The 11,613-nt window shown below is 37.2% G+C and overlaps 1 long non-coding RNA gene across 2 annotated transcripts; it reads right to left on the bottom strand.

Moving 5' to 3' along the window:
- Positions 1-7,380: 7,380 nt before the first annotated feature.
- Positions 7,381-9,566, bottom strand: LOC135155587 (uncharacterized). Of its 2 annotated transcripts, none has more exons than XR_010294707.1 (3): positions 9,482-9,566; positions 7,868-7,964; positions 7,381-7,466 (listed from the first exon to the last, which is right to left on the bottom strand). It is a non-coding gene; the product is annotated as an uncharacterized LOC135155587 (long non-coding RNA). The 2 variants fall into 2 exon arrangements; XR_010294706.1 differs by having other exon boundaries at positions 9,478-9,511.
- Between the last annotated feature and the right edge of the window lie 2,047 nt (positions 9,567-11,613).

The following is an 11,613-nucleotide window of genomic DNA, read 5'->3' as shown; positions in this document are numbered from 1 at the left end:
AATTACCCAACAAGACAATCCCTCCGTTTTCACCTTCCCCGTACCCGCACTCAACTTGCACAAAAAACAATTTCCTATTACGGTCCTAAATACTGGAATACACTCAGTCACGACATCATTAACTCCGTTAGTCTGAACTTCTTTAAAATCAAGCTAAAAAAGCACATTCTCGAATCTTATAGAGTAAGTCCAAATTGAGCGCTCAGGACCCAACATCTCTCTTTCTCTCTTTCTTACTTTCTTTCTCTTCTCAGTGGCGTAACAGGCGGGGGGGCAGGGGGGGCAAGCTGCCCCCCCTGGCGGAGCTCACCGGGAAAATATAAAAAAAACGGGAAAAATGAAAAAAGGGGGAGGGAAGGGAAAGGGAAAGGAAAGAAAAAAGGGGAAAGGGAAAGGGAAAAGAAAACTAAGAAAAAACGTAAAAAAGGGAAAACGGAAAGATAACTGGAAAAGGAAGGAAAAAAGAACAAGTGAGAAAGAACAATTCGCCCCGATATACAAATACATTAGCATGATTAGTAAGACAGGGAAATAAATTAAAGATGACAAAAAGGCAAACAAAAGCGGGAAATAAAGGCAGAATGGAATTAGCCAAAATCTAAATTGGAAAATAAAGAATAGGGACAAGATAACGTACACTACCGGGCTGCCGAGGATTGAGATAACGAGCGGGAAGAAAAATGGATGGTATATAGCTTAAACTTGCTAAATCTCCAAAGGCTCTGTCCAAGAGTCAAGACCCCTTGCAGTGGGGGCTCTTCATCTGTAATCTTTAATGGGTTCTATAACGGGCCCCTATATGAACCCTTCCTGCATTAAGCTTTACGTTGAAGCACTGGCGTACCGGGGGTGGTTCCACAGCCAAGGGGAAATAAAAGAAAATAAAGGAGGCAGCGAAATGAGATGAATGAAAAAAATATATGACATGATATTTGCTATAATGATGTAAAAATCTATCACATAATTAGAATTTCATTTTAACAGGCCATTCTTTTTTCTGGCCCGCTTCGCTCGCTGGCGACTTTTTACAAATTTTCCCACATTTGCTATGGTGTGCCCCTCACAATATTGGGATAATTACGATACACAACTGTATTTAATTTATGTGTTGTGTTAGGCTATATGAATATAAACGCAATTTCATTAAAATAAGTGGCCATGCATCTATAAGGTTTAAAATGACTTTGGTATCAAGAGGCTCCGGAGCTCTGCCCTGGACCCCACCCATAAAGCACTGTTATATGGATGAGTTTGGACCATGGCCCCCAAAAGTTCTACAACCAAACTAACAAAAATGAGGAAAGAAAGGAAAGTGTATTGTATTTTTCTGAATATCACGTTAAAATCTATCTTCATGTTAGATTCTCATGAAAAGGTGATTTTTTTTTATCTCGCTCGCTTCGCTCGCTCGGGACCTATATCAAGCTACTTCTTGCCAGAAGCGCCATACTCGGCCCCCTCGAGCACTGCGGATGCTCACAATCATAACAAAAATCCTGTTCACCGTGGCGTACAAAAAAAGAGAGAAAAAAGGAAGCATGAAATTAACATTATGTCAAAATCTATCACAAAATTGGATTTTTGCAATAAAATGTCAAAATGTTTTGCTCTATATATATTTGCCCGATACGCCATATCGCCTCCTCAAAATTTTTGCCTTATGACGCCATTGCCTGTTCCATGATATGACCGGGAAATTTTTGGCTCTTGCCCCCCCCCCCCTGGCCACCGACCCCTGTTACGCCGCTGTCTCTTCTTTCCTCTTTGTCCTTCCCTTTCATCTGCCATCACCCTTATTTTTTTTCCCTTTCTTTCTCTTTCATCCACACAGGTACACCAGTCTTTCTTATCGGTTACATTTTTTTTTCACATTCATCCATCATTTCCGTACTCCATCCATCACAATAGCATTTTTAGGATTTTTTTCTCGTTCTTGCATTTATACTTATACCTACATACCTGTCTTTTAACTTATTCTTTGAGGAATCCACACTCAACAAGCCCTGCTTTTTAGTGGATCCCTCCATTTCCTCAACATTTATTTAAATAGTAAAGATAAATAAAAGAAATTATATGCAAAATTCTTTATCATGAATAGGCTGCAGTTATTATTATGATTACCTAGTTCATTGTAAATATCATTATTAATATGGTTATATTGTTTCGTGTCTATTGTAAATATTTATTTATCTATGTCATATTGTCATACTGTATATACTTGCGTATTCATTTATATATTTGTAATGATTTCTTTTGCTATTAAATTGACTTGAGTTGAAATGAAAATAAACCAAACTGAAACCAAACTGAAAACTGTGTTACCGGAATAATACAAATCTTTAGAATACCATAACTTTGTGATTCCTTGTCCGATTTTGATCTAATTTTCAGTGTATTGTTTGTCTGATTTTATTTAATCTGTTCAAATCATACAATTTTCAGCCTGGAGCATCCTATTAAACACGTTTCAGAAAACAGAATCGTAAAGATACAAAGACACATAACTTCGGTAACTTTAATTTTACCAGATTAGGGAAATGAAAAACAAGAAGAGATTGAAAAGGGATTGAAGTATACTAGGGGCGCTTTGGGGCTGAACATTCCTCAACACCCCCTCCAAAAAAAAAAGTACGGACATGTGCACTGGTATTGTACATCCTAGACAATCATACCTGGCTGAGAGAAAGTACGTGTGTATGGTACCGTAGGTATGCCTAGCAAGTACTATATCCTACATAAATTAAATCCTGTGTGCTGATTGGTTTAAATAGCATCATGTGACCAAGCATATTCTCACTATTTTGTGATGATGTTGACAATTAAATGCCCACTGAAGAAAATTTACTATTCCGTGACGCCAATAATGGAATAGTCACATATCATGACGGCGCAGCAGGCCCCCGAAGCTCCGCCATTTATACAGTGTTTACATGTGATCGGCTTTTGCATCGGCTTTTTCATAGCGTGTAAACGCGATTAACTTGCATCGGTTCAGAATCGGCAATTTTGCACCACCAAAGTAGTATACCAGGTTCAGAACCGCGAGCCGATGCAGAATCGGTTTTTTTTACTACGTGTAAACAGAAAGACTATTATGCATCGGCAATAGGCACGTATTTCATTTACTTTACCATTGTGACGTACTTGTAAGCGCACGGATCCAGCTTTGTCTTTAATTACCGTGTTTACACTTAATCGGCTTTTGCATCGGCTCGCGGTTCTGAACCGGCGAACCGATGCAGCATCGGCTTTTTCATAGCGTGTAAATGCGATTAACATGCATCGGCTCGCGGTTGAGAACCGGCAATTTTGCACCACCAAAGTAGTAGGTTCAGAACCGCGAGCCGATGCAGAATCGGTTTTTTTACTACGTGTAAACAGAAAGCCGATTCTGCATCGACAATTGGTGCGCATTTCATTTACTTTACCATTGTGACGTAATTGTAAGCGCACGGATCCAGCGTTGTCTTTATTATGACGTATATTGTTGTTGTGCGTATCATTTCAGGTTTTTGCATCGGCTCGCGGTTCTGAACCGCGAGCTGTAACAGCGTGTAAACGCAGTGCAAGATAAACCAAAAGCCGATTCTGCATCGGCTTTTGGTTCTGAATCAAAAGCCGATCAAGTGTAAACACGGTAATGACGTATATTGTTGGTGCGCGGATCATTTCAGGTTTTTGCCAAAAATAGCCAATTCTGAACCGCAAGCCGATGCAGCGTGTAAACGCGGTGCAAGATAAACCCAAAAGCCGATTCTGCATCGGCTCGCGGTTCTGAACCGAACCAAAAGCCGATCACATGTAAATACGGTAATAGTTGTCTATGCGGCGCGCGCAGTCACTAATCCGCGTTCCGCGCATTGAGCGCGTGGCTTCAGAAAAAGTAGGTCAATCAGCGTAGCGGGTTATCTATATTTGGTTCAGATCAACGAACGTAGATGGCAGCAACACACAAGCGTGTTGCCCTAAGGAAGGTCAAGGCCAAGCCCCCGAAGCTACCGCCATTTTGTTTAATCCATTAGAAGCTAAAATAAGCCCTCATTAATATTAATTTCGTACGATGCTCCCTCGTCAACTGTGGTTTTGTACGTGTATTAGACAATACGCACATCAGCGAAATGACAAAGGTCAACTTGGCAAATTCATTAATGTATTCATTTTGTTACGCGCTCGTGACGCGAAGGATTCAGCGAATCAAGCAAGCGCAAATCTGAGACGATACGTTGCGCTCTATAAAGTATCGATATCACTTACAAACAAAGCATTGTTTGTATTGCGTCTTATAGGCCTTTGCTATTTCCAAAAGGGAAGATGAAAAGGGTAGATCGAGTCGTGATTAGGTAAAGAGGTCTCTAGTGCTTTTGCCATCCCCAAATCGTAATTACCATACTTGTAACTCATGATGAAACGGGCCCCAATTTATCATGTTTAATACGTTTCCTGTCCCCTTTATTCTCCAGCATTTCTTACTCTGTTTTTTTTCTTCCATTTAATCATTTTCCCACTCAAAATTATTTTGTGCCGCCTTTCTCCTACATATGTAGAGCTCATTTTCAAAAGGGGTTAGGTCCATTTTTCATCAAACTTGATTCTTATGTCTTAATGTAAAGATTTTTAGTAGCTATATAAGATGATACCATAGAAAAGTTGAAATTCCTATTAAAAAGTGAACTAATATGGCAAAGAAAAATCACCTTTTTTTCAAAAGGGGTTAGGTCCATTTCAGTTTAGTTTCAAAAGGGGTTAGGTCCACACAGACTTTTTTGGAAAATAATATCTTAAATAATTTGAAGACAAGTAGATATCTTTTATACCCAATTTCATGTTTTCATGGTAGGGTATCATGAAAATTCAGTTTCGCATAAGAATATTGTAATATAGGAGAATTAAAAAAGAATTATTTTCTTGGAGTGGACCTAACCCCTTTTCCAACTAAACTCTTCTGAAGAACTCATTTGTCAAAAGGGGTTAGGTCCTTTTTTCATATATTTTATTGTTTTCTGTCTCTAAACCTCTAAATTTTTAGTCACTCTGATGATACCGAAGAAAATTTGAAATTCAAATGAAAACGTGAATGGCAGTGGCAAAAAAAAAATCACTTTTTTTAATCAAAAGAGATTGGATTCACTTCAATTTACTTGCAAAAGGGGTTAGGTACACAATGATATTTTTTTTTAAGTATATAGAAAAAAATTGAAGACGGGTAGATTTCTTTTATACCCAATTTTATGTTCACATGATAGAGTAGTACATCATGACAATTTAGTTTTTCATAAGAATATTGCAATAAGTGAGAATAAAAACATGTTTTTTTTTCGGAATGGTCCAAAGTGGCCCTAACCCCTTTTGCAACTAAACTCTTCATATATTTCCTTCTTCTTTTCCCACTTGTTATGTGTCTCCTGGGGGGCGTTTCATGAAGGACTTGTCGGACGTTTTATCCGACAAGTCCCATTTTATCCGACAGTTACCATAGTAACAGTACCTCTCAGCCAATCAACATCAGAGAAAGGTGTCAGATCTGACAACTTGTCGGATGAAAATGTTGATGAAACACTCCCCTGGTTTCCATAAATCTCGTCTTATTTCTCTTCCACCCCTTTTGTTCCTACTTCCCACATTCTAGCTCTCTTACCACCCCCCCCCCTCTAAATTATCTCTTCATATGTGCCCCTCCATTTCTTTCTCATCTCTTTTCAATCCACTTCTCATCACTCTTTCCCTCTCTCGATCTTCATCTCATTTTGAATTTTGCAAATTCCAAATCCCTTTCATTTTAGCTCTGTACACATACTATATGAACACAAATGAAATACATAAAGGAATTCTCTGGTTAGTGGTGAATTTTATTAATTAGCCATAAAAAAATATCACATTATCAGAGGATTAAGCTTTACCTTTTTCTTAAGCTAATGTTAATACTTTGAACCAAAAGAATATTTTTTTTGTATGCTGGGGCAGCGATCCTGGAGAGGGGGGGGGGCACAGTTCCCCCTACTTCTTTAAGCACTGAAAAGTGCCTTTTTATGCAAGAAAAATGCCCCCTCACGAACGTGTACTGTGTCCCTTTCACCTGACGAGAACCTGTTTTAGGTGTTACCAAGTGCTCTTCCTTTTATGCAATTTTTTAACCCCAAAATGCCCCCCCCCCCCCCCTGGAACGTGTTCTGTGCCCTTTCATCTGAGGGCCCGTTTCATGTGTTAAAGAGTGCCCCCTCGCCTTCTTGTAAGTGCTCTTTCTCGAATCACTACCCCCTTTTACCCAAGAAAAGTGCTCCTAAAGAACTTGTTCTGTGCCCCTTTCACCTGAGAAGGACCCGTTTTATGGCCACCATGACGATTGCCCTTTGAAACAAGAAAACAATATTCTCATTTCGATAATATACTTATCCTTTGTGCATTAAGTTTAATAATTCATGAGTGGGGGTATATAAGCAATTTCGTACAGATGGAGGGGGGGGGGGCTTGAAGGACTCTTGCCCCACCCCCCCCCCAAAAAAAAAAATATATATATATATCATTCTGAATATGTTAGATTTTCTTTTTTAAAATGTCAAAATTTTGCTCGCTCGCAACTTCTTAAAAATTTCACGTAATACAGCATTTTCCCTATGCCCCCCCACTTTCAACTTCACTCCGCCGCTCCTATTTGTATGTTTATAGCTTCTCCTTTTGCAACCAGTTTTAATGAAAATCAACAAGAAATTTCATACGTCATGAATTTGGGGTTGTGATAATAATTTTTTTTTTTTTTTTTAATTGGACTTGGAAAAAAAAACCTTTTCCATCTTCATCAAGTGGTTCCTAAGTCAGACTCTTGAATTGTTGAATTTCTTGAATGAAAACATCTGTTACACCAGGCCTGCAGATTGAAAAAATAGATAAAGAATATCAATGAATTTAAATTAAAATTGTCGTGATTTATAAAACATAAATGTTTTAAGAAAAGTGAGACTATACATATATATGATTCTTCAACACATAACAGGAAATCTTACTTCTACTAATTATAAACTTGTACTTCCATAAAGCATATCACTTAAACCTGTTCTATACAGTTTACATACCACTCTCCATTATAACTACATGTAGGCCTACTCTATGAAAAAATGTCAGAGATTTCTCATAAATATGAATATATGAATCAACATATGTAAATTATATATAGATAGTCAGAATTAAAGTTGATATGTTTTGTTGCACAGAATATTTTGATCTGTGATTAAAAACGACACCAACTATAATCTAAAAAACTAAATTGAAATGGGTTTTTCAAAGGCAGGTCTATTTGTTGCCAAAAAATGTGAACAACCTCCATTATTAACAATATTTACTAACTAACTCACTCATATAACTGCTGTAGGTTGTATTTTTCTTTGTGGTCCTATCACTGTTCTATTAGGCCTACTTCACCAATTGTTTATCATCATCAATCACCTCCATGGAAATTGTAAAACTGCATCATCCTATTGGACAAAATGTAAAATAACAAGATTTAAAAAAAAATCGTAAATCTACAAATATGAAATATTAATATCACACTAAAGAATGAATAAAATAAATTTTTGTAAAATATGGAAAATAGATATTACTTTGTTTAAAACAAATAGGAAATAAAAAGGCCATTTAATTACTAGTAGATCAAGGACATGACCTTACCGGTATTTTATAAATTTGCCCAAGGTACATAACTTTTGGCATTGGTTCTATTTTAGACTCGAGAGCCTGTATATTTAAGAAGTGTCTATATTCATTACAGATCCTACCTCTTTGTGGCTCGGATTATTTGTATTTAATGTAAACATGGTTAACATTCAATGCATGTAATGTATCTGTAATTTTGTATGGGTTAGTTTAAGTTTTATACCTGGATGAGAATCTGCAAAATGATGCATGCACTTATGATCATCATCTTGAACCATATAGGTAGACCTCTACTGTTTTTCTTGTTCTTCAAACTCAACCTGTTTGTGAAAGAAAAGAGAACAATAATAAGAAGTGATCTTTTTCATGGCCGTATGTATAGGGGGAGGGGTTTGGGTAAGAGCTGAAATGTGAAACCTTCATCAAAAAGAGAATTGCATGACATCCTTCAATTTTACTTTAGAAAATGCACAAAACGGCCCTAGGTAATATTGGTCGCTTCTGGCCCTCTGAATTTTAGGTTTCTCTAAATTTTTTCACATGTCTGCCCCCCCCCAAAAAAAAAAAAAAAAAAAAATCTGGATCTTTTTATTTCCGAATCTTATTTCATTTGATTTTAACATAATTTCATAATCTCATGCACTAGGTCTAGATCTATTTAGTTTAGATCTAGTCCAACAAGACTCAGTGCTGTGCGACAGCATTCATGTATCTAAAGTAGATCTAGACTAACGATGGACTCTCGGATCTATCTAACTTAGACCTAGAAAGTAAAGCCTCAGTTCTAAACCGAGATCTAGACCCTATATCGGTTTAGAAATTTTTGATGTCTGACTCTGACTTTTATTCCTGGCCAAGACTTCATTGCCATTATTGACCAAGAGTAGATCTAACTTAGATCTAGTCCTTGGTCCACTGACAGTCATACTCGTACATGTAAATGGAGTCGTTTAGGCCCAGACCTAGATCTAGGCCTAGGCCTAAATTACAGTCTTTTACAGACCTAGAGCATAAGCCCTGGGGGCAAGTGTCGAGGGTTGGGAAAGTATAAGTTAGACTAGATTTGAATTAGGTAGGCCTAGCTCTTGTCTTGATAGCATCGATGAATAAATAAAAGTAAAGTAGCCTAGATCTAAGTATAAATAATTAAGTAGGGCCTAGGAATAAGAATATCTAGGCCCTAGATCTATTGATAATAAGACAAACATGCAGAGCAGCATGTTATTTCTAAGACCGAGTCTAACTATATTTATAAATAACAATAAGAGTTAAAATGGGTGGGGGCTAAATGCAGAAGCCTGAAGTTATGCAAAATAAATTTGATATCTGAAACAAAGTGAGGACTGAGGATTGACACAATGACAGGCGTATCTTCATCCATACTCCGCTTCACAGTTTATTCCTGACTGAGTCTCGATCTACTGAAGATATATAGATGCAGATCTCCCTCTAGATCTAACGTTACAGTGTACAAAAAGAAGCCTCATTCTTCTTGTTTTAATCAATCGTGGGTTGGTCCTTGTTGGAGGTGAACCAAACCAGCCCGATTATTTCTCGATTCCCAGCCGGCTAGGTCAGAGCCCGTACAAAATACATGTGGTATAACACAGCGGCATAACGGCATAACCACAACACTGCAAGCAACATACAGGCTGCACTGGGCGACGATGACAATCTAACTTCAATTTCAAAGACCAAATTCTGCTTTCCTTTAACGGAAGATTAATAGCAAACTCTCTAATTTGTTAAACAAATAACCTAAGATCACAAAATACAGTGTGAAATGTGTAAATAGTCCACTGAATTCATGTGGTTATATCAATTAATACGTACTCACCGGAGTGTTCGTAGGTCCATTTTGTGTGTGGAAAGAAAAGTTTCAGAATGAATAAATTAGATGACGTAATGAGGTCAAATGAATAATTAATTCTGTAATACGATACCACTAGTATCGATGACAAAGAATCGGGGAAATCGCGTATTAATGACGCTCTTAGCCAATGAAAAGGCCGGATTATGAATATCTTCATGCTCATGAATGTCAATGAGGGCTTATTTTTGTCTTCAAATGATCGCGGTAGGCGGAGCCTAATCTCATTTGTTTTGTGCTGAACGCGCACGCAGCTTTCGGTCTAGTAATATATTATAAGGTCTTTGGTCAAGGCCCTATATAAACAAGGTTGCGACAACAGGGGTCAAAGGTCAAATTTGAAGGATATCGAATAGTTCCAACCGGGCCTTTTTGTCGACTGCTACCATTGGAAATGCGTGCAAAATTTTGAATCATTTTTTATAATTAGATCGGAAATCGACGTTAGAAATTCATTTTTACACTGCACATCCATATTAATATATTAGCGACCACCTTAATTTATCAAATTTGTACAATCTTATAACAAAATCCGTGAAATATCGTTGATTTGAAAAATGGCAACCGAGTTCGTCGCAAGCCGCAAATGCTCACTGCTGCTGGTAGCGAGCGGGACGCTGCACTAATTTTCCCCGGAACTGTCGGGCTGGATGTAAGGTTCTGCTGGCCCCCCACGGGTCGTTTGGAGAGCGAGAGGTGAGTATGTACCGGAATGTCATGTGGAGCCATAAATACTAGTTTCATGTCCTAAATTCTTATTGTAGATTTTGCGCCGTTGTAAATTTAGCTGATTTTGATTTTTTTTTACCAGAGCACTCAAAACATGAATGATTTGAGCATATCTTTGTGCTTGTCTTTAGTTTGAGTTTGACTGAGTGGGCCCTTAATTTATTTATTTTTTATTTTATTTCTGATATTTAACATGTTTAAATAGGCCACAGGGCGGCACATATCATCAACTTGGTGGTTTTCCATGTGGCCCTATTAACAAAAAGTACAGCAAAAAATGTAACTAGATCTATTAATAATACCAAATAGATCTAACGTTAGATCTAGATAGATCTACATGCAGTGAGTTGAAATAAACATGACAAAATGCAAAATGTACAAGCAAAAAATGTATGCAAACATGTTATAAGAAAGATTATTGGTATCCTTAATTGGGAATTATGTTCATTTAATATTAAAATCAACTATGACAATTTGAATCAAGCTTGTGAATGTAGATTTTGAAGATGAAAAATATATTGCCTATTAATTGATGGAAAGTGAGATAAGTGCTGTGCAGAATGCAGATATTCAATTCTACTAACCTTATTTTTAATAAGAACAAAATTAATTTCAAGAATTCAATTCATTTTGGGGGCTTGGGGCCAATGCATAAAATGAATTTACAACCAGGACTGTACCAAATAGTGAAGTGCTTTATCCAGTTTAGATCAAAAGAACATAAAAAAGGAAAGTAAATATTTATTCATTTCAATCACCACACAGCACAAGGTTTACAGGATAACGTTAGGTTACTTATATAAAATTTTACATTGGATAAGTGGTCTTGTCAGTTGTCACCAGAATAAGGCTAGTGCTAGTTTCCCCTTATATTCCTATCGCTACAGAATTTTTCATAGCGTTCTTAATATTTCTACCCTTTATGCCCTGTAAAAACATACCATGGTGTTCTTTGGATTGTATACCATTTCAATGCCTTCCATACATGTACCTCGTTGCTCTCGAGATCAACATGCTTTATTTTATAGTTGCCACCATGATGTAAAACTATTCCGAAGGAAAGTGAAATACCCAAGTAGGCCTAGTACAGTACTAGACCAAAAGCTTTAGTATCTGTATTTGGTTGTTTTGCTGAACTGTGTTGGCTTCTCTCACTTAGTAAAATGTCAGAAATTGTTAAATAAATCCCTAGTAATGGTTATTCCTGTCTAGCCTAGTACCAATTTGGCTATAAACTATTTGTTGTGTACTGGGTGAGTTCAATTCTCATGAGGCATATTCGGACATCATTGACCACCAAGTCTATGATAACCCTAAATGCTTTCACGGTGTCAGTACATGGACAAATGAGTTTAGTAATCCAGTTGGTT

This window comes from Lytechinus pictus, chromosome 10 (genome assembly GCF_037042905.1).
Source record: "Lytechinus pictus isolate F3 Inbred chromosome 10, Lp3.0, whole genome shotgun sequence".
Taxonomy (NCBI): Eukaryota; Metazoa; Echinodermata; class Echinoidea; order Temnopleuroida; family Toxopneustidae; genus Lytechinus; species Lytechinus pictus.
The sequence above is the reverse complement of the archived record's forward strand: the minus strand, read 5'-3'. Positions and strand labels throughout refer to the sequence as shown.